The following is a 24259-nucleotide window of genomic DNA, read 5'->3' on the forward strand; positions in this document are numbered from 1 at the left end:
GTCCAGCTTGCTCTTTCTGTCACATCCCTGCGATGAACGGTTTAGCCTGCAGGAGACCCTGCGCCGAGCCATTTTTAAACACATCTGATGCGGCAGGTGTTTCATTGCTCAACAAACAACACCTATAGGGACGGCACAGCCTATGCATCGGTCCTTCGGAGACCGCCCCAGAACGGCCAGAGTTCTCGTCCCCATGCGAGCCTGAGGAAGGCTGGCCGGGCGATGGGCCAAGCAGCGTCTACTGGCCATACCACCTTGGATACGTCCGATCTCGGAAGCAAAGCAGAGATGGGTTCGGAAATACTTGGTTGGGACACCTCCTGAGAACACCAGGTATTGATGACGTTTTGCCATCTTGCCCAGCTCGGCTAGCATTGAGTGGCGCCTTGCTGGACACCGACCTTACGTAAAGTAGAGGCTGGAAGTCCCAAGCATCCCAAGACCCCCAAGACCTCTAAGATAAGGACGCAACCCCGCCGCCTCTACCAGGCCTCACACCGAGTTCCTTGCCACGGCTAGGAGTGCTTATTGACCCCGCAGCCGGCCGTATGCAAATGATGGCGTTAAAAGCATCTCGCGCTGTGAAGGGGCCAGGCTTTCAGCAGCTGCCCAGGGGATGGTTTTAGAGGGCGACCGCCTAACGAGGGCCAGCAGAAGTAACGTCTTCTTCTTCAAAGAAGCTTGTGTAACTAACCCAATCAGACAGCTGCCCAGGAGCTAACCTCAGTGCTAGGAAGGAGCGGGAGGGAATTGAGGGGGTGGTTCCTGCTAAGGCCCTGAAATAATAATAAGAGAGGCAGGAGAGTCTGACGCATGGTGGCGGAAAAGCTGCAGGTGCAAATAGGGAATGTGGTCTCGTGCGAGCAACTTGTGCATGCTCGCTGTGTGTGAGAGTGCGCTTCCTAGGTACGGCGCGCTGCAGACAGTCAAAAGGGTTGCTCCCTTTCATTAAAAGTTAATCCCCGGCTGCAGGCTATTAGAAAGCAACTAACCGCGCTCTACTCACCCTACCCAGGTCTACCGGTGAGTCTCGCCGCTGCTCCCGGCCTGTGGCATTGGCCTCGACGCTTACGTTCCGTCGACAGCGCGGCAGCCGATCAGTGAGCTCAGCGGCTCTGAGCGGGGCGTTCTGTCTACAAGACCTTTTTAAGGAGCCAGCAAAAAAGTGAAGAGAAAGGAAAGCACAAAAGCACCTTGTCTCACTAAGCACTGGAAAGGGCAGCCGGCAACCGAACGTCAAAGTAGAAAAGCAGCAAGTGAGAGGCCTGTCTCTGCCTATGGTCACACCACCCTAAACATGCCCAATCGTGTCTGATCTTGGAAGCTAAGCAGGGTCAGGCCTGGTTAGTACTTGGATGGGAGACTGCCTGGGAATACCAGGTGCTGTAGGCTTCTGCTTTTTCTTACTTCCACAAGCAGGGGTCACTCTCCTCTATGCCTTTTTTCCATTCCTTTTTTCACAAGCGCACACATGCTCCTTTCTTCTTTTCATTTGCTTTCTCTCTTGCGCTATTTAATCCTTGCAAAATACCAGCATCCTTCTCATCACCGTGGGCCTCCAGCATTGTTGTTTATTTACTTTTAATACTAGGCTTCTTTTCACCAGGACCAGCGACTCCCGGCTGACTGGAGGCAACCACCGCTGACCTGGAGGCAACCACCGGTAACCTGGAGGCCAGTTTACAGCAAAACACCTTTGGAGGCCACACGACCCCCCCGAAGAGCAGCTCAAATTCACTCGCAACCATCTCACCCTCTTCCTTCATTCACTCCTGGGCGTTTTGCTCCACCCCTAGTTGCGGGTCCAGCTTGCTCTTTCTGTCACATCCCCGCGATGAACGGTTTAGCCTGCAGGAGACCCTGCGCCGAGCCATTTTTAAACACATCTGATGCGGCAGGTGTTTCATTGCTCAACAAACAACACCTATAGGGACGGCACAGCCTATGCATCGGTCCTTCGGAGACCGCCCCACGCGAGCCTGAGGAAGGCTGGCCGGGCGATGGGCCAAGCAGCGTCTACTGGCCATACCACCTTGGATACGTCCGATCTCGGAAGCAAAGCAGAGATGGGTTCGGAAATACTTGGTTGGGACACCTCCTGAGAACACCAGGTATTGTAGACAATTTTGATGACGTTTTGCCATCTTGCCCAGCTCGGCTAGCATGGAGTGGCGCCTTGCTGGACACCGACCTTACGTAAAGTAGAGGCTGGAAGTCCCAAGCCTCCCAAGCCCCCCAAGACCTCTAAGATAAAGACGCAACCCCGCCGCCTCTACCAGGCCTCACACCGAGCTCCTTGCCACGGCTAGGAGTGCTTATTGACCCCGCAGCCGGCCGTATGCAAATGATGGCGTTAAAAGCATCTCGCGCTGTGAAGGGGCCAGGCTTTCAGCAGCTGCCCAGGGGATGGTTTTAGAGGGCGACCGCCTAACGAGGGCCAGCAGAAGTAACGTCTTCTTCTTCAAAGAAGCTTGTGTAACTAACCCAATCAGACAGCTGCCCAGGAGCTAACCTCAGTGCTAGGAAGGAGCGGGAGGGAATTGAGGGGGTGGTTCCTGCTAAGGCCCTGAAATAATAATAAGACAGGCAGGAGAGTCTGACGCATGGTGGCGGAAAAGCTGCAGGTGCAAATAGGGAATGTGGTCTCGTGCGAGCAACTTGTGCATGCTCGCTGTGTGTGAGTGTGCGCTTCCTAGGTACGGCGCGCTGCAGACAGTCAAAAGGGTTGCTCCCTTTCATTAAAAGTTAATCCCTGGCTGCAGGCTATTAGAAAGCAACTAACCGCGCTCTACTCACCCTACCCAGGTCTACCGGTGAGTCTCGCCGCTGCTCCCGGCCTGTGGCATTGGCCGCGACGCTGACGTTCCGTCGACAGCGCGGCAGCCGATCAGTGAGCTCAGCGGCTCTGAGCGGGGAGTTCTGTCTACAAGACCTTTTTAAGGAGCCAGCAAAAAAGTGAAGAGAAAGGAAAGCACAAAAGCACCTTGTCTCACTAAGCACTGGAAAGGGCAGCCGGCAGTCGGACGTCAAAGTAGAAAAGCAGCAAGTGAGAGGCCTGTCTCTGCCTACGGCCACACCACCCTGAACACACCTGATCTCGTCTGATCTTGGAATCTAAGCAGGTTTGGGCCAGGTTAGTACTTGGATGGGAGACTGCCTGGGAATACCAGGTGCTGTAGGCTTTTGCTTTTTCTTACTTCCACAAGCAGGGGTCACTCTCCTCTATGCCTTTTTTCCATTCCTTTTTTCACAAGCGCACACATGCTCCTTTCTTCTTTTCATTTGCTTTCTCTCTTGCGCTATTTAATCCTTGCAAAATACCAGCATCCTTCTCATCACCGTGGGCCTCCAGCATTGTTGCTTATTTACTTTTAATACTAGGCTTCTTTTCACCAGGACCAGCGACTCCCGCATGACTGGAGGCAACCACCGCTGACCTGGAGGCAACCACCGGTAACCTGGAGGCCAGTTTACAGCACAACCCAAGCAAAACACCTTTGCAGGCCACACGACCCCCCCGAAGAGCAGCTCAAATTCACTCGCAACCATCTCACCCTCTTCCTTCATTCACTCCTGGGCGTTTCGCTCCACCCCAAGTTGTTGGTCCAGCTTGCTCTTTCTGTCACATCCCCGCGATGAACGGTTTAGCCTGCAGGAGACCCTGCGCCGAGCCATTTTTAAACACATCTGATGCGGCAGGTGTTTCATTGCTCAACAAACAACACCTATAGGGACGGCACAGCCTATGCATCGGTCCTTCGGAGACCGCCCCAAAACGGCCAGAGTTCTCGTCCCCACGCAAGCCTGAGGAAGGCTGGCCGGTCGATGGGCCAAGCAGCGTCTACTGGCCATACCACCTTGGATACGTCCGATCTCGGAAGCAAAGCAGAGATGGGTTAGGAAATACTTGGTTGGGACACCTCCTGAGAACACCAGGTATTGTAGACAATTTTGATGACGTTTTGCCATCTTGCGCAGCTCGGCTAGCATGGAGTGGCGCCTTGCTGGACACCGACCTTACGTAAAGTAGAGGATGGAAGTCCCAAGCCTCCCAAGCCCCCCAAGACCTCTAAGATAAGGACGCAACCCCGCCGCCTCTACCAGGCATCACACCGAGCTCCTTGCCACGGCTAGGAGTGCTTATTGACCCCGCAGCCGGCCGTATGCAAATGATGGCGTTAAAAGCATCTCGCGCTGTGAAGGGGCCAGGCTTTCAGCAGCTGCCCAGGGGATGGTTTTAGAGGGCGACCGCCTAACGAGGGCCAGCAGAAGTAACGTCTTCTTCTTCAAAGAAGCTTGTGTAACTAACCCAATCAGACAGCTGCCCAGGAGCTAACCTCAGTGCTAGGAAGGAGCGGGAGGGAATTGAGGGGGTGGTTCCTGCTAAGGCCCTGAAATAATAATAAGACAGGCAGGAGAGTCTGACGCATGGTGGCGGAAAAGCTGCAGGTGCAAATAGGGAATGTGGTCTCGTGCGAGCAACTTGTGCATGCTCGCTGTGTGTGAGTGTGCGCTTCCTAGGCACGGCGCGCTGCAGACAGTCAAAAGGGTTGCTCCCTTTCATTAAAAGTTAATCCCTGGCTGCAGGCTATTAGAAATCAACTAACCGCGCTCTACTCACCCTACCCAGGTCTACCGGTGAGTCTCGCCGCTGCTCCCGGCCTGTGGCATTGGCCGCGACGCTGACGTTCCGTCGACAGCGCGGCAGCCGATCAGTGAGCTCAGCGGCTCTGAGCGGGGCGTTCTGTCTACAAGACCTTTTTAAGGAGCCAGCAAAAAAGTGAAGAGAAAGGAAAGCACAAAAGCACCTTGTCTCACTAAGCACTGGAAAGGGCAGCCGGCAGTCGGACGTCAAAGTAGAAAAGCAGCAAGTGAGAGGCCTGTCTCTTCCTACGGCCACACCACCCTGAACACACCCGATCTCGTCTGATCTTGGAATCTAAGCAGGGTTGGGCCTGGTTAGTACTTGGATGGGAGACCGCCTGGGAATACCAGGTGCTGTAGGCTTTTGCTTTTTCTTACTTCCACAAGCAGGGGTCACTCTCCTCTATGCCTTTTTTCCATTCCTTTTTTCACAAGCGCACACATGCTCCTTTCTTCTTTTCATTTGCTTTCTCTCTTGCGCTATTTAATCCTTGCAAAATACCAGCATCCTTCTCATCACCGTGGGCCTCCAGCATTGTTGCTTATTTACTTTTAATACTAGGCTTCTTTTCACCAGGACCAGCGACTCCCGCATGACTGGAGGCAACCACCGCTGACCTGGAGGCAACCACTGGTAACCCGGAGGCCAGTTTACAGCACAACCCAAGCTAAACACCTTTGCAGGCCACACGACCCCCCCGAAGAGCAGCTCAAATTCACTCGCAACCATCTCACCCTCTTCCTTCATTCACTCCTGGGCGTTTCGCTCCACCCCAAGTTGTGGGTCCAGCTTGCTCTTTCTGTCACATCCCCGCGATGAACGGTTTAGCCTGCAGGAGACCCTGCGCCGAGCCATTTTTAAACACATCTGATGCGGCAGGTGTTTCATTGCTCAACAAACAACACCTATAGGGACGGCACAGCCTATGCATCGGTCCTTCGGAGACCGCCCCAGAACGGCCAGAGTTCTCGTCCCCACGCGAGCCTGAGGAAGGCTGGCCGGTCGATGGGCCAAGCAGCGTCTACTGGCCATACCACCTTGGATACGTCCGATCTCGGAAGCAAAGCAGAGATGGGTTCAGAAATACTTGGTTGGGACACCTCCTGAGAACACCAGGTATTGTAGACAATTTTGATGACGTTTTGCCATCTTGCGCAGCTCGGCTAGCATGGAGTGGCGCCTTGCTGGACACCGACCTTACGTAAAGTAGAGGATGGAAGTCCCAAGCCCCCCAAGACCTCTAAGATAAGGCAACCCCGCCGCCTCTACCAGGCCTCACACCGAGCTCCTTGCCACGGCTAGGAGTGCTTATTGACCCCGCAGCCGGCCGTATGCAAATGATGGCGTTAAAAGCATCTCGCGCTGTGAAGGGGCCAGGCTTTCAGCAGCTGCCCAGGGGATGGTTTTAGAGGGCGACCGCCTAACGAGGGCCAGCAGAAGTAACGTCTTCTTCTTCAAAGAAGCTTGTGTAACTAACCCAATCAGACAGCTGCCCAGGAGCTAATGACGCGCCCCCTGGGCCAGTGTTGTTTGGGGAATACCCTGAGCCGGATCAGATGGGGGTTGTAGTCTCCGAGTGGCGGTGACCCGGTCCGTGCCCAGGGTGTCAAGCTCAGTGTGTGGCAGTCCTTATGATGTTACTAGATGTTCTTTTATGTCGACTACGCCACCCGTTGAATTGCGGTCAGTACGGCCGCCGCTGCAGCAGGGTCCGCTGAGGCTGATGGTGTTTGTGCAGCTTCGGTAGTATAACCCCCAACGGGAGGGGTATGGCCTCAGGGGGTCAGGTGCAGAGGATGGTGGTTGTGGAAGTGCAGTGAAGATGGTAATGAGAGTCAGAGTCGGGTTGTGCAGTTCAGGGTTTTTACTTACTGCTGTTTTTGTACCGGTCACTCCGGCCTTGAGTGACCACCCGAGCCGTGCTGCGTCCACCAGGTCCTGGACTCGACCAACCCCCAAGTAGTTCCGGAGCGTGGTTCTGAGCTCCCTTTCTGTCCTGTCCTCTTCTCTGGCCTTCCCCACCAGGGATCCACCTATGTCCGGCTCCCTCGGGCCTCTTGGTGGTAAACCCTTGTCTCTGGGTTCCCTGACCCTATTCCTGGTCTGCCTTCCGGGTGGATTTAGTGGGTGGTCGTGGCAGATCCTGCCCACGACCTCCGGTCTCTGGCTAAGGTGTGCTGTAGCCTCTGCCAGCTTGGGATCCGGTACCCTGTTGCCAACTCTTCACCCTTGGATTTAGTTTGGGCTCTCAGAGTTCCTTCTTTCTCCCCCTCTGGGTCTTTCTTTCTCCTCTCTCTTGGCCTGGGGCTGCTCTGCTCTTCTGCTTTCTTCCTCTACTCACTCCACAAAAGACTGACAGACTGACCCTCACTCTGCAAAAAGACCCTGTCCTAAGATGGTGCCCACCTTATATACTCCCTCTATGTGTGAGCTCAGGTGACCAGCACCCAATGAGCTCCTAACTTTACCCAGACTGCTCCCCCTATCTGCCCCTACACTACTGGGATGTTCCACCCCCCCTCCCACTCCAGCCAAGGACAGACTCGGTCGTACCTGCACATTTCTAAGTGGGAGTACCGTTGGTCTGCCCTCCGGAAATGGGATGTGTGTAGTGCATGCAGCCTACTGAGCTCAGCTCCACACTCCATCCTTACCCGGGAGTGGAATATCACACCTCTGGCTTGAGGTGCAATACCCCTGTAGCAGCCGAATCCTCAGGGTGCTACACTAACCTCAGTGCTAGGAAGGAGCGGGAGGGAATTGAGGGGGTGGTTCCTGCTAAGGCCCTGAAATAATAATAAGACAGGCAGGAGAGTCTGACGCATGGTGGCGGAAAAGCTGCAGGTGCAAATAGGGAATGTGGTCTCGTGCGAGCAACTTGTGCATGCTCGCTGTGTGTGAGTGTGCGCTTCCTAGGTACGGCGCGCTGCAGACAGTCAAAAGGGTTGCTCCCTTTCATTAAAAGTTAATCCCCGGCTGCAGGCTATTAGAAAGCAACTAACCGCGCTCTACTCACCCTACCCAGGTCTACCGGTGAGTCTCGCCGCTGCTCCCGGCCTGTGGCATTGGCCGCGACGCTGACATTCCGTCGACAGCGCGGCAGCAGATCAGTGAGCTCAGCGTCTCTGAGCGGGGCGTTCTGTCTACAAGACCTTTTTAAGGAGCCAGCAAAAAAATGAAGAGAAAGGAAAGCACAAAAGCACCTTATCTTACTAAGCACTGGAAAGGGCAGCCGGCAACCGGACGTCAAAGTGGAAAAGCAGCAAGTGAGAGGCCTGTCTCTGCCTATTGCCACACCACCCTGAACACGCCCAATCTTGTCTGATCTTGGAAGCTAAGCAGGGTTGGGCCTGGTTAGTACTTGGATGGGAGACTGCCTGAGAATACCAGGTGCTGTAGGCTTTTGCTTTTTCTTACTTCCACCAGCAGGGGTCACTCTCCTCTATGCCTTTTTTCCATTCCTTTTTTCACAAGCGCACACATGCTCCTTTCTTCTTTTCATTTGCTTTCTCTCTTGCGCTATTTAATCCTTGCAAAATACCAGCATCCTTCTCATCACCGTGGGCCTCCAGCATTGTTGCTTATTTACTTTTAATACTAGGCTTCTTTTCACCAGGACCAGCGACTCCCGCATGACTGGAGGAAACCACCGCTGACCTGGAGGCCAGTTTACAGCACAACCCAAGCAAAACACCTTTGCAGGCCACACGACCCCCCCCGAAGAGCAGCTCAAATTCACTCGCAACCATCTCACCCTCTTCCTTCATTCACTCCTGGGCGTTTCGCTCCACCCCAAGTTGTGGGTCCAGCTTGCTCTTTCTGTCACATCCCCGCGATGAACGGTTTAGCCTGCAGGAGACCCTGCGCCGAGCCATTTTTAAACACATCTGATGCGGCAGGTGTTTCATTGCTCAACAAACAACACCTATAGGAACGGCACAGCCTATGCATCGGTCCTTCGGAGACCGCCCCAGAACGGCCAGAGTTCTCGTCCCCACGCGAGCCTGAGGAAGGCTGGCCGGTCGATGGGCCAAGCAGCGTCTACTGGCCATACCACCTTGGATACGTCCGATCTCGGAAGCAAAGCAGAGATGGGTTTGGAAATACTTGGTTGGGACACCTCCTGAGAACACCAGGTATTGTAGACAATTTTGATGACGTTTTGCCATCTTGCGCAGTTCGGCTAGCATGGAGTGGCGCCTTGCTGGACACCGACCTTACGTAAAGTAGAGGGTGGAAGTCCCAAGCCGTCCAAGCCCCCCAAGACCTCTAAGATAAGGACGCAACCCCGCCGCCTCTACCAGGCCTCACACCGAGCTCCTTGCCACGGCTAGGAGTGCTTATTGACCCCGCAGCCGGCCGTATGCAAATGATGGCGTTAAAAGCATCTCGCGCTGTGAAGGGGCCAGGCTTTCAGCAGCTGCCCAGGGGATGGTTTTAGAGGGCGACCGCCTAACGAGGGCCAGCAGAAGTAACGTCTTCTTCTTCAAAGAAGCTTGTGTAACTAACCCAATCAGACAGCTGCCCAGGAGCTAACCTCAGTGCTAGGAAGGAGCGGGAGGGAATTGAGGGGGTGGTTCCTGCTAAGGCCCTGAAATAATAATAAGACAGGCAGGAGAGTCTGACGCATGGTGGTGGAAAAGCTGCAGGTGCAAATAGGGAATGTGGTCTCGTGCGAGCAACTTGTGCATGCTCGCTGTGTGTGAGTGTGCGCTTCCTAGGTACGGCGCGCTGCAGACAGTCAAAAGGGTTGCTCCCTTTCATTAAAAGTTAATCCCCGGCTGCAGGCTATTAGAAAGCAACTAACCGCGCTCTACTCACCCTACCCAGGTCTACCGGTGAGTCTCGCCGCTGCTCCCGGCCTGTGGTATTGGCCGCGACGCTGACGTTCTGTCGACAGCGCGGCAGCCGATCAGTGAGCTCAGCGTCTCTGAGCGGGGCGTTCTGTCTACAAGACCTTTTTAAGGAGCCAGCAAAAAACTGAAGAGAAAGGAAAGCACAAAAGCACCTTATCTTACTAAGCACTGGAAAGGGCAGCCGGCAACCGGACGTCAAAGTGGAAAAGCAGCAAGTGAGAGGCCTGTCTCTGCCTACTGCCACACCACCCTGAACACGCCCAATCTTGTCTGATCTCGGAAGCTAAGCAGGGTTGGGCCTGGTTAGTACTTGGATGGGAGACCGCCTGGGAATACCAGGTGCTGTAGGCTTTTGCTTTTTCTTACTTCCACCAGCAGGGGTCACTCTCCTCTATGCCTTTTTTCCATTCCTTTTTTCACAAGCGCACACATGCTCCTTTCTTCTTTTCATTTGCTTTCTCTCTTGCGCTATTTAATCCTTGCAAAATACCAGCATCCTTCTCATCACCGTGGACCTCCAGCATTGTTGCTTATTTACTTTTAATACTAGGCTTCTTTTCACCAGGACCAGCGACTCCCGCATGACTGGAGGAAACCACCGCTGACCTGGAGGCCAGTTTACAGCACAACCCAAGCAAAACACCTTTGCAGGCCACATGACCCCCCCGAAGAGCAGCTCAAATTCACTCGCAACCATCTCACCCTCTTCCTTCATTCACTCCTGGGCGTTTCGCTCCACCCCAAGTTGTGGGTCCAGCTTGCTCTTTCTGTCACATCCCCGCGATGAACGGTTTAGCCTGTAGGAGACCCTGCGCCGAGCCATTTTTAAACACATCTGATGCGGCAGGTGTTTCGTTGCTCAACAAACAACACCTATAGGGACGGCACAGCCTATGCATCGGTACTTCGGAGACCGCCCCAGAACGGCCAGAGTTCTCGTCCCCACGCGAGCCTGAGGAAGGCTGGCCGGTCGATGGGCCAAGCAGCGTCTACTGGCCATACCACCTTGGATACGTCCGATCTCGGAAGCAAAGCAGAGATGGGTTTGGAAATACTTGGTTGGGACACCTCCTGAGAACACCAGGTATTGTAGACAATTTTGATGACGTTTTGCCATCTTGCGCAGCTCGGCTAGCATGGAGTGGCGCCTTGCTGGTGAGAGGATGATAGGAGTTATACTTCACCCAAGACTACGATGTAAGACACAGATGAAGTTATTCTTCCCTTATCTGGACATTTGGACTGACGCCCAGAAATTAGATTGTAACTTGTTTTTAGCTGTCTCAGCAACCTTCTACTGTTATCACTTTTCTGTTTATGAAACTTTCTTATCAACATTCCACTGTTATGAATCATCACTTCACTGCTTGTGAAACAAAGGCATTTTACTGCGCATGTGTGACAAAAAAACTAAGATTATTAGTATAAATAAAGGGACAGCACCTATAGAGGCTGACGCGCTCAGGGGCTTCCCAGTACTTGATTATACACTACGTGTCTGTGTATTTCTTGTTACGGGGATACCCCGACTCCAACAAGGACCCTCCATGGCTGAATGATCCTAACAATTCCTGGCGCCCGAAACAGGGACCCGAGGTCTGCGTATTCCTTCAAGTTCATCGACCGGCACGAGTAACCGCTGAGATTGGGACATCGGAACAGCAGATGACAATCCTGGCCAGGTAAGAGACACTGTTAGTTCTCTTACATCTGCTCTGTGATAGTCCGTAAATTTCATGCATATCTTGTGTTGGGATTGAGGAACTAGTAGAGAAGGATACCTATAGCTCGGGTCATTCATGTATATACTGTAGGATCTGCCGAAGGAGAGGTCAGAGAAGGTTATGAAACGGATGGTATGAAAGAGATGTGGATGTCGGGAATAGCCTCATAAGCCGCACTAAGGTAGATGACATAAGTATTACGGAGATTGCCTAACTGAGTCATAAGGTTGTGTCCTTTCGGGGAAACCTTCGCTCACGCTTAACTCCCGAACCTTTGTCCTCCTTTTTGACGGATAAGAGATTGACAGAATGAGCCCATGGAAGTAATGATAATACTCCAGGGACACGATATATAATGGAGACTGTATGGTTCATTTTATGTATTGTTGGTCTTGCCCTTGTTGCCATATATATATGTGTTAGAATTACTCTACACTTCAGACAAAACGGTCCAGAGAAACCGTTTCAGATACTGGCTCCTTAGGACAGAATAGGTAACGAGGAAAGGTAAAATATAGAATATATTTTATCTAACCCAAAAAGCCTCCTAAGGTAGGAATAGTCAGGAAAAATGGGCAACAAACAGACTAAGACCACAAATGATGAACAAGATGTCTATACAATCGTGAAAGAAAGGTGTGGTGTAGAAGCAACTAAGAATTTAGGGAAAGTTTGCAAAACTTTTCAGGTAGCAAGGCATGACAGGTTCAACAGGAAACTATGGGAGGACATTTGGGTTAGAAAAGCAGGAGTGATAAGAGACAAAGGACGGCAGGAACAAGTAGAGGCCATGGTCGAACTATCAAAAACAGCAGAGACAGACCATTGGACTTTTAATAAAGACAATGGATTATGGAGAACTCCAGTCAGACAGGGTCCCATTGTACAAACAGAAAACAGTAAACAAATGAACCCATTGGCACCACCATATCAGCCCAGGTCAGAACCCACACTGTATCCTGATTTTCGGGGTCCGGGTGGATGGACATGTACAAACTGTGGACTCCAGAATCCAGACTGGAGAGACACATGTGCAGGATGTGGAGCACCACGACCACATGATATGTTGGCACCAGTGCGTATCCTCAGTCGACCATACAGAGAAGAAGATGGTGGCAATCCACCGCGTAGAGTAACTAGATACCATCAGACTAGACAATATTTTCCATGGACCCCCGCTGAGGGAATGTCCCTACTTCAGAATGCACCAGATCCAATACAATGCCCACTAAGATTTGCTACGTACATACAGCAGATAATACACACCCATAATGGAACATGGTCAGATGGGACAGAATTATGTAGAATGAAAATGACACCAGGGTTGTATCAGGAATTGATGACAGTTATAGAACCTCATAGACCTCAACCAGTAGATGGTGAGGATCCAAATACCGCACTGTCAGGACAGAATTTTATGATCAGACTTATGGAGTTTATGAGAACTAAACAACGAATGAGAGGGACTTCAGGAACTGTCTCCCAGAAGTCAGGACAGCCTGTAGATGAATACTACTTAGCGGTAGAAAACAGTTACAGAGACGAGGGAATGGACCTTACCAATGAAGGAGTCATTCGACTGATGACAAAAACTTTTATAGAGAATCTTAACCCAAAACTTAGGGAAAAGTTCAAGGCTGCAACTCCTGATTGGAGAACCTTAGATGATCCCCAGATAGTCAGACAAAAACTATTAGGGATAGAAATGGATATGCGTGAGGCAGCATCCAAACCCGTCAGAGTAGCAGCAAATAATAGTCTGGTCAATAAAAACAACAGATCAAATCAGACCTATGACAAAGGGAACTTGGATAAGAAAACTAATCCATGTCACTACTGTAAGAAACCAGGACATTGGATTAGAGAATGCAGGAAAAAAGCCAGGGATATAGAAGATGGTACCTATGTCCCAAGAGAATCACAAGAAAAGACAGTACAGGCTTCTGCTCCTGCAGCAAGCGAGTGACTAGACGTGATGCAAACCACTTTGACTGGAAGGCGCCCAATAATTCAGGTAAAAGTAGCAGGAAAACAATGCCCTTTTCTAATAGATACCGGAGCAACTTCCTCCGTCCTCAATGAAGACGCCTTACCAAATGCTGATTGTTTATCAGATGATGTAACCTATACCGAAGGGTATGATGGAGGAATCAGGCCACTCCCATATAGTATTCCCCTTGAAACAAAGATAGGATCTAAAATATTTTTATCTAAATTTCTTTTTGTCAAAGGGGCACCTACTTGTCTTCTAGGTACAGACCTATTAAAGCAGACAGAAATGAATATCCAATTTTTGGAGGATGGTAGAGTCCAAATTTTGGTGCCTGATGACCAAGAGTCTCTAGAAAACATTGTAAAAGTCCAAGCCTTAGAGGATGAGAAAGATCCTGCCCCTACCCAAATTATTTTAGATCTTTCTGAGGTACCAGAAAAATTATGGGCACAACATGACACCGATGTAGGACTAATGCCAATAGCTCCAGTAAAAGTCACTCCTGTTCCAGGTGTGACACTACCCCAATTGAGACAGTATCCTATTAGTGCCCAACAAGAACACGCCATAGGAGAACAGATAAAAGATTATCTAAAAACTGGAGTACTGATAGAAGTAAAGTCACCAGCCAATACACCGTTGTACCCCGTAAAAAAGAAATCTACTGAGGGGTCAGCTGCTAGATACCGGATGGTACATGATTTAAGAGAGATAAATAAAATTTTGGAACCTATTACTCCTGTTGTGCCAAATCCACACACGTTGCTATCACAGATCCCAGCAACAGCACGAGTATTTTCTGTCATAGACTTATCAAATGCATTTTTTTTAGTACCATTACACCCAGACTGTTACAAACTGTTTGCATTTACATTTAAGAATAGACAATTAGCATGGACAAGATTACCACAGGGTATGATACATTCACCTACCTTGTACTCAGAAGCTATGAGATCAGTTCTTCAAAATTTCAAACCTACGGATGAGGTTGTAATTCTTCAATATGTTGATGACCTATTATTATGTGCCCCTGCTCAAGAGTCCGCAAACAGCAACACAATAAGATTGTTAATATTTCTAGCAGACATGGGCTGTAAAGTTAACAAGAAAAAAGTACAACTTTGTATGACTACGGTAGTATTTCTAGGACACTGCATTTCACAAGGTATTCGGCACCTCACCGCCGACAGACTAAAAATCATTAGAGATCTTGTTCCTCCCAAGAACTACAAAACATTAAGAGCATTTTTGGGAATAGTATCACACTGCAGACAATGGGTTATACATGCTAGTCAGCTTATGCAACCTCTATATGATTGTTTAAAAATCGAGCCTTTTCAGTTAACTGAATCAGCGCTCATAGCCTTTCAAGACCTCAAGAAAGGTCTCATGTCAGCCCCGGCCTTGGGAATCCCAGACTACGCCAAACCATTCCAATTAATGGCTGCGGAAATGTCTAATCATGCTACAGGAGTACTAACACAGAAACATGAAAATAAACAAAGACCTGTCGCATACTATTCTGCTCAATTAGATAATGTTACCAAAGCTGCACCATCATGTGTCAGAGTAGTAGCAGCTGTCTCTCTTTTGGTAGAAAAAGCCTCAGAAATAGTACTAGACCATGCCTTAATAGTACAAACTACACATGATGTACATGGCATACTGAATCAGGTATTGCCAAAACACATTTCAATGGCTAGACATCTTAGATTACAATGCTCCTTACTAATGCCACCAAACCTCACTTTTCGCCGCATATTGTCTCTAAATTTAGCCACTCTGTTACCACTAGAGACAAAGGGGGGAGTGGAAGGAGGTCAGGAAGACGAAGATGAAAATTTTTTACAATACCACGAACAAGACAATATAATACATGATTGCTTACAGTGTATAGAACAAGAAACACAAGGGCTACCTAATGTACAGGACACCCCTCTTGACAATCCAGACCTACATATGTATATAGATGGTAGTAGGTATGCAGATGAAACTGGTAACTTTCACACAGGTTATGCCATTGTATCAGATCATGATGTTATTGAAGCTGAGCCAATGCAGGCCAGCTGTTCAGCCCAGGAAGCTGAACTATTAGCTCTAATACGAGCATTACAGTTAGCAAAAGAAAAAACCGCTAATATTTTTACTGATTCTAGATATGCATATGGTATTGTACATGATTTTGGATGTATATGGAGAGCTAGAGGTTACATGACAGCTTCAGGTCAACCAGTAAAACATGGACAAATGATTAGACAAATCCTAGAATCAGCTGCCTCAACCAAACAAGTAGCAGTAATAAAAGTACCTGCACATGTAAGACTCGACACCGAGATAGCTAGGGGTAATGACCGAGCCGACAAGGCTGCTAAGCGAGCTGCAGTAAAACCTCTGACAACTGACCACACTATTAGTGCAGTATCAGAATTTGACTTAATTACACGGCTCAAAGAAGCCCACCAGCAGGTGAGTAGAGAAGAAAAAGAAGAGTGGCAGAAACAGGGGGCAGAAGAAAAAGAAGGACTATGGAGAAAAGGAGATGAGCTTTGTCTCCCCCGAGCGTGGTACCCTGTTGTGGTCAGTGAAGCCCACGGACCTACACATGTGTCTGCAAACGGTATGATACAGAGGGTCAGACAGAAGTGGTTAGCCCCAGGGTTCGGCCAGGTAGCTCGAGCAAAATGTGGTTCTTGTGAAATCTGTTTAGCCCACAATCCAGGACAGACTGTTAAGACCCCCCAGAAGCACCATGTAAGACCACTATATCCGTTCCAGAGACTTCAGATCGATTACATCCAGATGCCTAAGCATGGACACTATGAGTATGTACTGGTATGTGTGGACATGTTTTCGGGGTGGCCAGAGGCTTATCCAGTTCATACAGCCACGGCTAAAGTCACTGCAGTAAAAATAGCACATGAACTGGTACCCCGTTATGGTATCCCAGAAGTGATCGAGTCAGATAGAGGTACACATTTTACTGGAGAGATCTTTCAGAATGTAATGAAAATGTTGTGTATAAAAAGTGAACTACACACCCCTTACCACCCACAGAGTTCTGGTAAGGTTGAGAGAATGAATGGAACACTTAAGTTAAAAATACAGAAAGCCATGGCAGAAACACAGAAACCATGGACTGAGTGTCTCCCAATAGCATTGTATTCAGTCAGAAACACCCCCCAGGGAAAGAGCAAACTCACCCCCCATGAAATATTGTTTGGTAGAGTTGCCAATACAGGATTGTATTTCCCACAGACTTTAATGTTAGAAACTGAAAGCTTAACTGCTTATGTACAAAATTTATGTAAGCATGTGTCTAAAATACACTCTTTAGTGTTCTCTTCCATTCCAGATCCTGATTCCATTGAGGGAACGCACAAGCTGCAACCAGGAGACGAAGTTTACGTAAAAAGACATAACAGAAGAACGCTAGAACCCAGATTTGAGGGTCCATATCAGGTGTTATTGACAACTCCAACTGCAGTAAAATTGGAAGGAAAATCAGCATGGGTACATGCAAGCCATTGCAAAAAGAAATAGTGGTGATTGTACTTGTGTTAGCTATAACGATAGATCAGGGAGACCTGTGGGATAAACTAAGTTCCCCAAAACCTGCAGATAATAAATTTATAAAACATCATGAGACATTGGTAAACGGGCTGCTCGATGGCGGACAGAAAATAGCAGACTGTTGGATTTGTACGCATTCTCCAATATCAGCCACGAGCATACCCTTCCTGGCCGTACCCATGACCCCTGAGGAAGTGTTTACATGGACTAATTGCTCAGACAAATTAGCAAATAACCAAACCGTTAATTCTAGATTATGGAACACCACTGTTGCCATCCCAGTTGTGGGGTGGGTGGGATTTCCCTGGTGGCAAGGTAATATGACCGGAAAAATAAACAACTTACAATATTTAGCGTTTAAAGGAGGTGTATGGGTTCCTAGAAATAAGACGGGACTAACAGACTTAGGGTTAATTCCTACAGAAAATATACAACTCAGTTTTAGTAGCACAGTATCTTCTTCTCAACCTTTTAAACCTGATATAGTAGAAAAATACATACACAATAATGGTTGGAAATATTCACAATTATTCCCCGATGGAAACAATGATACATGTTCAAAGATACCAGGTAATATATTATGTAATGAATCAAGTGCATATGACCCAGGTACACCGACTTGTGAAAATCCAGATGCAGGATACTGTAGTCCATTAGGTCAAAAACCCCCTTGGTGTATACTTCAGAATGTATCTAAATTTTTAGATTTGGTACATAGGTTGGTGCTCCAACACTCTGCAATATGGGATCTGCCTGAAGGAACCTTCTGGATTTGTGGAAATGGAGCATACAAATGGCTCCCAGTAGGAATAAAAGGTGCATGTACTCTAGGACGCTTAACATCGGCCACATTTATAGTTCAGAATCAGCAGGTAGATATGCAAGCAGTACCTAAACACACACTATACAAAAGAGCAGCCGACAACTCGCCTAGACCTTCAGGTAGGCCACATGTGGTCCAAATGGGAATTCCTAATAAAATATTCAGCACTTTCTTTGTGTATCCAATGTTGATGCAGATGTGGGATAAATTAGTTCAGGCCACCGACTATCTAGATGATCAGATATGGGATATTATGGATATACTTAATACTAGTATAGCTGTCCAAAATCAACTTATAATTGTTACTAATCAACATACTGTAGTGTTAGACTACCTAACTGCGGCCCAGGGAGGAATGTGTCAAATTATTGGTCCAACCTGTTGTCATTACATAGATCCAAACAGTACAATGAGTATGAGGTTCAAGCTGGCAGATATACAACGATTACGGGATGAATATGACAGACACAATGACCAAAATAAAGATAGCTGGTGGTCAGACACCTTCTCCTTTCTCAACCCAAAGAACTGGTTTAAGGGTATTGGAGGTTGGGTGGCTGGAATTCTGCAAGGTATATTACAGATTGTGCTAATTATAGTAGTCATATATGTAGTGTTTAAAATAGGATTAAAAATTATTTTAATATGCATAAATAAGCTTTGTAACACGGACTCAAGAATATGAAAGAAAAGAACTCCCGGACCAGGTTTTCTACCAAAAGTCCATAAGGAAGAATCAAAGGGGGGACTGAGAGGATGATAGGAGTTATACTTCACCCAAGACTACGATGTAAGACACAGATGAAGTTATTCTTCCCTTATCTGGACATTTGGACTGACGCCCAGAAATTAGATTGTAACTTGTTTTTAGCTGTCTCAGCAACCTTCTACTGTTATCACTTTTCTGTTTATGAAACTTTCTTATCAACATTCCACTGTTATGAATCATCACTTCACTGCTTGTGAAACAAAAGCATTTTACTGCGCATGTGTGACAAAAAAACTAAGATTATTAGTATAAATAAAGGGACAGCACCTATAGAGGCTGACGCGCTCAGGGGCTTCCCAGTACTTGATTATACACTACGTGTCTGTGTATTTCTTGTTACGGGGATACCCCGACTCCAACAAGGACCCTCCATGGCTGAATGATCCTAACACTGGACACCGACCTTACGTAAAGTAGAGGATGGAAGTCCCAAGCCCCCCAAGACCTCTAAGATAAGGACGCAACCCCGCCGCCTCTACCAGGCCTCACACCGAGCTCCTTGCCACGGCTAGGAGTGCTTATTGACCCCGCAGCCGGCCGTATGCAAATGATGGCGTTAAAAGCATCTCGCGCTGTGAAGGGGCCAGGCTTTCAGCAGCTGCCCAGGGGATGGTTTTAGAGGGCGACCGCCTAACGAGGGCCAGCAGAAGTAACGTCTTCTTCTTCAAAGAAGCTTGTGTAACTAACCCAATCAGACAGCTGCCCAGGAGCTAACCTCAGTGCTAGGAAGGAGCGGGAGGGAATTGAGGGGGTGGTTCCTGCTAAGGCCCTGAAATAATAATAAGACAGGCAGGAGAGTCTGACGCATGGTGGCGGAAAAGCTGCAGGTGCAAATAGGGAATGTGGTCTCGTGCGAGCAACTTGTGCATGCTCGCTGTGTGTGAGTGTGCGCTTCCTAGGTACGGCGCGCTGCAGACAGTCAAAAGGGTTGCTCCCTTTCATTAAAAGTTAATCCCCGGCTGCAGGCTATTAGAAAGCAAATAACCGCGCTCTACTCACCCTACCCAGGTCTACCGGTGAGTCTCGCCGCTGCTCCCGGCCTGTGGCATTGGCCGCGACGCTGACGTTCCGTCGACAGCGCAGCAGCCGATCAGTGAGCTCAGGGTCTGTGAGCGGGGCGTTCTGTCTACAAGACCTTTTTAAGGAGCCAGCAAAAAATTGAAGAGAAAGGAAAGCACAAAAGCACCTTATCTTACTAAGCACTGGAAAGGGCAGCCGGCAACCGGACGTCAAAGTAGAAAAGCAGCAAGTGAGAGGCCTGTCTCTGCCTACGGCCACACCACCCTGAACACGCCCGATCTCGTTTGATCTTGGAAGCTAAGCAGGGTTGGGCCTGGTTAGTACTTGGATGGGAGACCACCTGGGAATACCAGGTGCTGTAGGCTTTTGCTTTTTCTTACTTCCACCAGCAAGGGTTACTCTCCTCTATGCCTTTTTTCCATTCCTTTTTTCACAAGCGCACACATGCTCCTTTCTTCTTTTCATTTGCTTTCTCTCTTGCGCTATTTAATCCTTGCAAAATACCAGCATCCTTCTCATCACCGTGGACCTCCAGCATTGTTGCTTATTTACTTTTAATACTAGGCTTCTTTTCACCAGGACCAGCGACTCCCGCATGACTGGAGGCAACCACCGCTGACCTGGAGGCCAGTTTACAGCACAACCCAAGCAAAACACCTTTGCAGGCCACACGACCCCCCCGAAGAGCAGCTCAAATTCACTCGCAACCATCTCACCCTCTTCCTTCATTCACTCCTGGGCGTTTCGCTCCACCCCTAGTTGCGGGTCCAGCTTGCTCTTTCTGTCACATCCCCGCGATGAACGGTTTAGCCTGCAGGAGACCCTGCGCCGAGCCATTTTTAAACACATCTGATGCGGCAGGTGTTTCATTGCTCAACAAACAACACCTATAGGGACGGCACAGCCTATGCATCGGTCCTTCGGAGACCGCCCCAGAACGGCCAGAGTTCTCGTCCCCACGCGAGCCTGAGGAAGGCTGGCCGGGCGATGGGCCAAGCAGCGTCTACTGGCCATACCACCTTGGATACGTCCGATCTCAGAAGCAAAGCAGAGATGGGTTCGGAAATACTTGGTTGGGACACCTCCTGAGAACACCAGGTATTGTAGACAATTTTGATGACGTTTTGCCATCTTGCCCAGCTCGGCTAGCATGGAGTGGCGCCTTGCTGGACACCGACCTTACGTAAAGTAGAGGCTGGAAGTCCCAAGCCTCCCAAGCCCCCAAGACCTCTAAGATAAGGACGCAACCCCGCCACCTCTACCAGGCCTCACACCGAGCTCCTTGCCACGGCTAGGAGTGCTTATTGACCCCGCAGCCGGCCGTATGCAAACGATGGCGTTAAAAGCATCTCGCGCTGTGAAGGGGCCAGGCTTTCAGCAGCTGCCCAGGGGATGGTTTTAGAGGGCGACCGCCTAACGAGGGCCAGCAGAAGTAACGTCTTCTTCTTCAAAGAAGCTTGTGTAACTAACCCAATCAGACAGCTGCCCAGGAGCTAACCTCAGTGCTAGGAAGGAGCGGGAGGTATTTGAGGGGGTGGTTCCTGTTAAGGCCCTGAAATAATAATAAGACAGGCAGGAGAGTCTGACGCATGGTGGCGGAAAAGCTGCAGGTGCAAATAGGGAATGTGGTCTCGTGCGAGCAACTTGTGCATGCTCGCTGTGTGTGAGTGTGCGCTTCCTAGGTACGGCGCGCTGCAGACAGTCAAAAGGGTTGCTCCCTTTCATTAAAAGTTAATCTAGAAAGCAACTAACCGCGCTCTACTCCCCCTACCCAGGTCTACCGGTGAGTCTCGCCGCTGCTCCCGGCCTGTGGCATTGGCCGCGACGCTTACGTTCCGTCGACAGCGCGGCAGCCGATCAGTGAGCTCAGCGGCTCTGAGCGGGGCGTTCTGTCTACAAGACCTTTTTAAGGAGCCAGCAAAAAAGTGAAGAGAAAGGAAAGCACAAAAGCACCTTGTCTCACTAAGCACTGGAAAGGGCAGCCGGCAACCGGACGTCAAAGTAGAAAAGCAGCAAGTGAGAGGCCTGTCTCTGCCTACGGCCACACAACCCTGAACACGCCCTATCTCGTCTGATCTCAGAAGCTAAGCAGGGTCAGGCCTGGTTAGTACTTGGATGGGAGACTGCCTGGGAATACCAGGTGCTGTAGGCTTCTGCTTTTTCTTACTTCCACAAGCAGGGGTCACTCTCCTCTATGCCTTTTTTCCATTCCTTTTTTCACAAGCGCACACATGCTCCTTTCTTCTTTTCATTTGCTTTCTCTCTTGCGCTATTTAATCCTTGCAAAATACCAGCATCCTTCTCATCACCGTGGGCCTCCAGCATTGTTGCTTATTTACTTTTAATACTAGGTTTCTTTTCACCAGGACCAGCGACTCCCGCATGACTGGAGGCAACCACCGGTAACCTGGAGGCCAGTTTACAGCACAACCCAAGCAAAACACCTTTGCAGGCCACACGACCCCCCCCGAAGAGCAGCTCAAATTCACTCGCAACCATCTCACCCTCTTCCTTCATTCACTCCTGGGCGTTTCGCTCCACCCCAAGTTGCGGGTCCAGATTGCTCTTTCTGTCACATCCCCGTGATGAACGGTTTAGCCTGCAGGAGACCCTGCGCGGAGCCATTTTTAAACACATCTGATGCGGCAGGTGTTTCATTGCTCAACAAACAACACCTATAGGGACGGCACAGCCAATGCATCGGTCCTTCGGAGACCGCCCCAGAACAGCCAGAGTTCTCGTCCCCACGCGAGCTTGAGGAAGGCTGGCCATACCACCTTGGATACGTCCGATCTCGGAAGCAAAGCAGAGATGGGTTCGGAAATACTTGGTTGGGACACCTCCTGAGAACACCAGGTATTGTAGACAATTTTGATGACGTTTTGCCATCTTGCCCAGCTCGGCTAGCATGGAGTGGCGCCTTGCTGGACACCGACCTTACGTAAAGTAGAGGCTGGAAGTCCCAAGCCTCCCAAGCCCCCCAAGACCTCTAAGATAAGGACGCAACCCCGCCGCCTCTACCAGGCCTCACACCGAGCTCCTTGCCACGGCTAGGAGTGCTTATTGACCCCGCAGCCGGCCGTATGCAAATGATGGCGTTAAAAGCATCTCGCGCTGTGAAGGGGCCAGGCTTTCAGCAGCTGCCCAGGGGATGGTTTTAGAGGGCGACCGCCTAACGAGGGCCAGCAGAAGTAACGTCTTCTTCTTCAAAGAAGCTTGTGTAACTAACCCAATCAGACAGCTGCCCAGGAGCTAACCTCAGTGCTAGGAAGGAGCGGGAGGGAATTGAGGGGGTGGTTCCTGCTAAGGCCCTGAAATAATAATAAGACAGGCAGGAGAGTCTGACGCATGGTGGCGGAAAAGCTGCAGGTGCAAATAGGGAATGTGGTCTCGTGCGAGCAACTTGTGCATGCTCGCTGTGTGTGAGTGTGCGCTTCCTAGGTACGGCGCGCTGCAGACAGTCAAAAGGGTTGCTCCCTTTCATTAAAAGTTAATCCCCGGCTGCAGGCTATTAGAAAGCAACTAACCGCGCTCTACTCACCCTACCCAGGTCTACCGGTGAGTCTCGCCGCTGCTCCCGGCCTGTGGCATTGGCCGCGACGCTGACGTTCCGTCGACAGCGCGGCAGCCGATCAGTGAGCTCAGCGGCTGTGAGCGGGGCGTTCTGTCTACAAGACCTTTTTAAGGAGCCAGCAAAAAAGTGAAGAGAAAGGAAAGCACAAAAGCACCTTGTCTTACTAAGCACTGGAAAGGGCAGACGGCAACCGGACGTCAAAGTAGAAAAGCAGCAAGTGAGAGGCCTGTCTCTGCCTACGGCCACACCACCCTGAACACGTCCGATCTCGTCTGATCTCGGAAGCTAAGTGTGACACCCCAGGGGTCTGGTTGCCACAGTGATAGAGATATTACGTCTGAGAGCAGGTGGGAGGTCTCTTGGTCAGGAATCCTATGCATGCCACACCTCCTGCACAGTCCTGGGAGGGGAAGAACTTCCCCTATATAAAACTGGGGCTGAGGCAGGGTTAGTGAGTAGAGAAGAAGTAGAGACAGAGAAAAGAAGCAAATATAGGAACAGAACATCAGGAGCTCTGTGGGAGCAGTGTTACAAGGAGTCAGGGGCTGGCAGCTGCAGAGCTCGCCCTGACTGAGAAGATTTCTTACCGGACCCGGAGTCCGAGGCTGTGGGGACTAACTCCTACCCAGCAGCAGAATCCGTCAGGCAGGGGATTCCAGGTCCTCTGGTCAAGAAACCCGAAGGCACGGTCACACGCATGGGACCAGCACCGCCGTCGTGGAGCGGAAGCTACTAGAAGGCCCCGAGTCACCGGCCATACGGGTGAGCACCACACGGTACACTGAGGGACGTGGGCTACTTATACCAGCCTCTAGCAAGGTAGCCAGAAGAGTACAGTTAGTTTGGGAGGCCTACAACTCCGCCTGGCCAGGGGAGATCCCATCTGCTCAAGGACTGACCAGGCCCCAATCGCTAGCCAGTACTCCGGGAGGGTCTATCTTTGTCACCAGTAAAGACCCTGAACTACACCGTACCGTCTCCGAGTGGTTCCTGCTACCCCCATCATCCACGTCGGCTGCCCTGAGGCCATACCCCTCCCGTTGGGGGTTATACTATCACGCTGCACAATCCTACCACCGGCCTCAGCGGTCTGCCCTGCAGCAGCAGCTTCTTAGCTGTACTCAACGGGTGGCGTAGTCGTCCAACATCTACCGCTGATACATCGCCGCTCAGTTTGACTCCCTGGGCACGGACCGGGTCACCGCCACGAGACTACAACCCTCAACAGATCCGGCTCCGGGTAAGCTCCCGCGTGCGCAACGCAGCGCGACACAGGCCCAGGGGC

General features: G+C 50.1%; 5 non-coding genes and 2 pseudogenes across 5 annotated transcripts; all 7 read left to right on the forward strand.

The window, feature by feature from the left end:
• Nucleotides 1-1273: 1273 nt before the first annotated feature.
• Nucleotides 1274-1392, forward strand: LOC141268442 (5S ribosomal RNA; annotated as a pseudogene).
• Nucleotides 1393-3063: 1671 nt separating this feature from the next.
• LOC141267073 (5S ribosomal RNA) lies at nt 3064-3182 on the forward strand. The gene has a single exon (XR_012321089.1). It is a non-coding gene; the product is annotated as a 5S ribosomal RNA (ribosomal RNA).
• Nucleotides 3183-4888: 1706 nt separating this feature from the next.
• Nucleotides 4889-5007, forward strand: LOC141266229 (5S ribosomal RNA). The gene has a single exon (XR_012320282.1). It is a non-coding gene; the product is annotated as a 5S ribosomal RNA (ribosomal RNA).
• Nucleotides 5008-7928: 2921 nt separating this feature from the next.
• On the forward strand, nt 7929-8047 carry LOC141266891 (5S ribosomal RNA). Its single transcript, XR_012320911.1, has one exon. It is a non-coding gene; the product is annotated as a 5S ribosomal RNA (ribosomal RNA).
• Nucleotides 8048-9733: 1686 nt separating this feature from the next.
• On the forward strand, nt 9734-9852 carry LOC141266629 (5S ribosomal RNA). Its single transcript, XR_012320659.1, has one exon. It is a non-coding gene; the product is annotated as a 5S ribosomal RNA (ribosomal RNA).
• Nucleotides 9853-19646: 9794 nt separating this feature from the next.
• Nucleotides 19647-19765, forward strand: LOC141267880 (5S ribosomal RNA). The gene has a single exon (XR_012321350.1). It is a non-coding gene; the product is annotated as a 5S ribosomal RNA (ribosomal RNA).
• Nucleotides 19766-21433: 1668 nt separating this feature from the next.
• On the forward strand, nt 21434-21552 carry LOC141267693 (5S ribosomal RNA; annotated as a pseudogene).
• The last annotated feature ends 2707 nt before the right edge of the window (nt 21553-24259 follow it).

This window comes from Phyllobates terribilis, unplaced genomic scaffold (assembly GCF_046119375.1).
Source record: "Phyllobates terribilis strain yellow unplaced genomic scaffold, ASM4611937v1 Scaffold_4__5_contigs__length_816908805, whole genome shotgun sequence".
NCBI lineage: Eukaryota > Metazoa > Chordata > Amphibia > Anura > Dendrobatidae > Phyllobates > Phyllobates terribilis.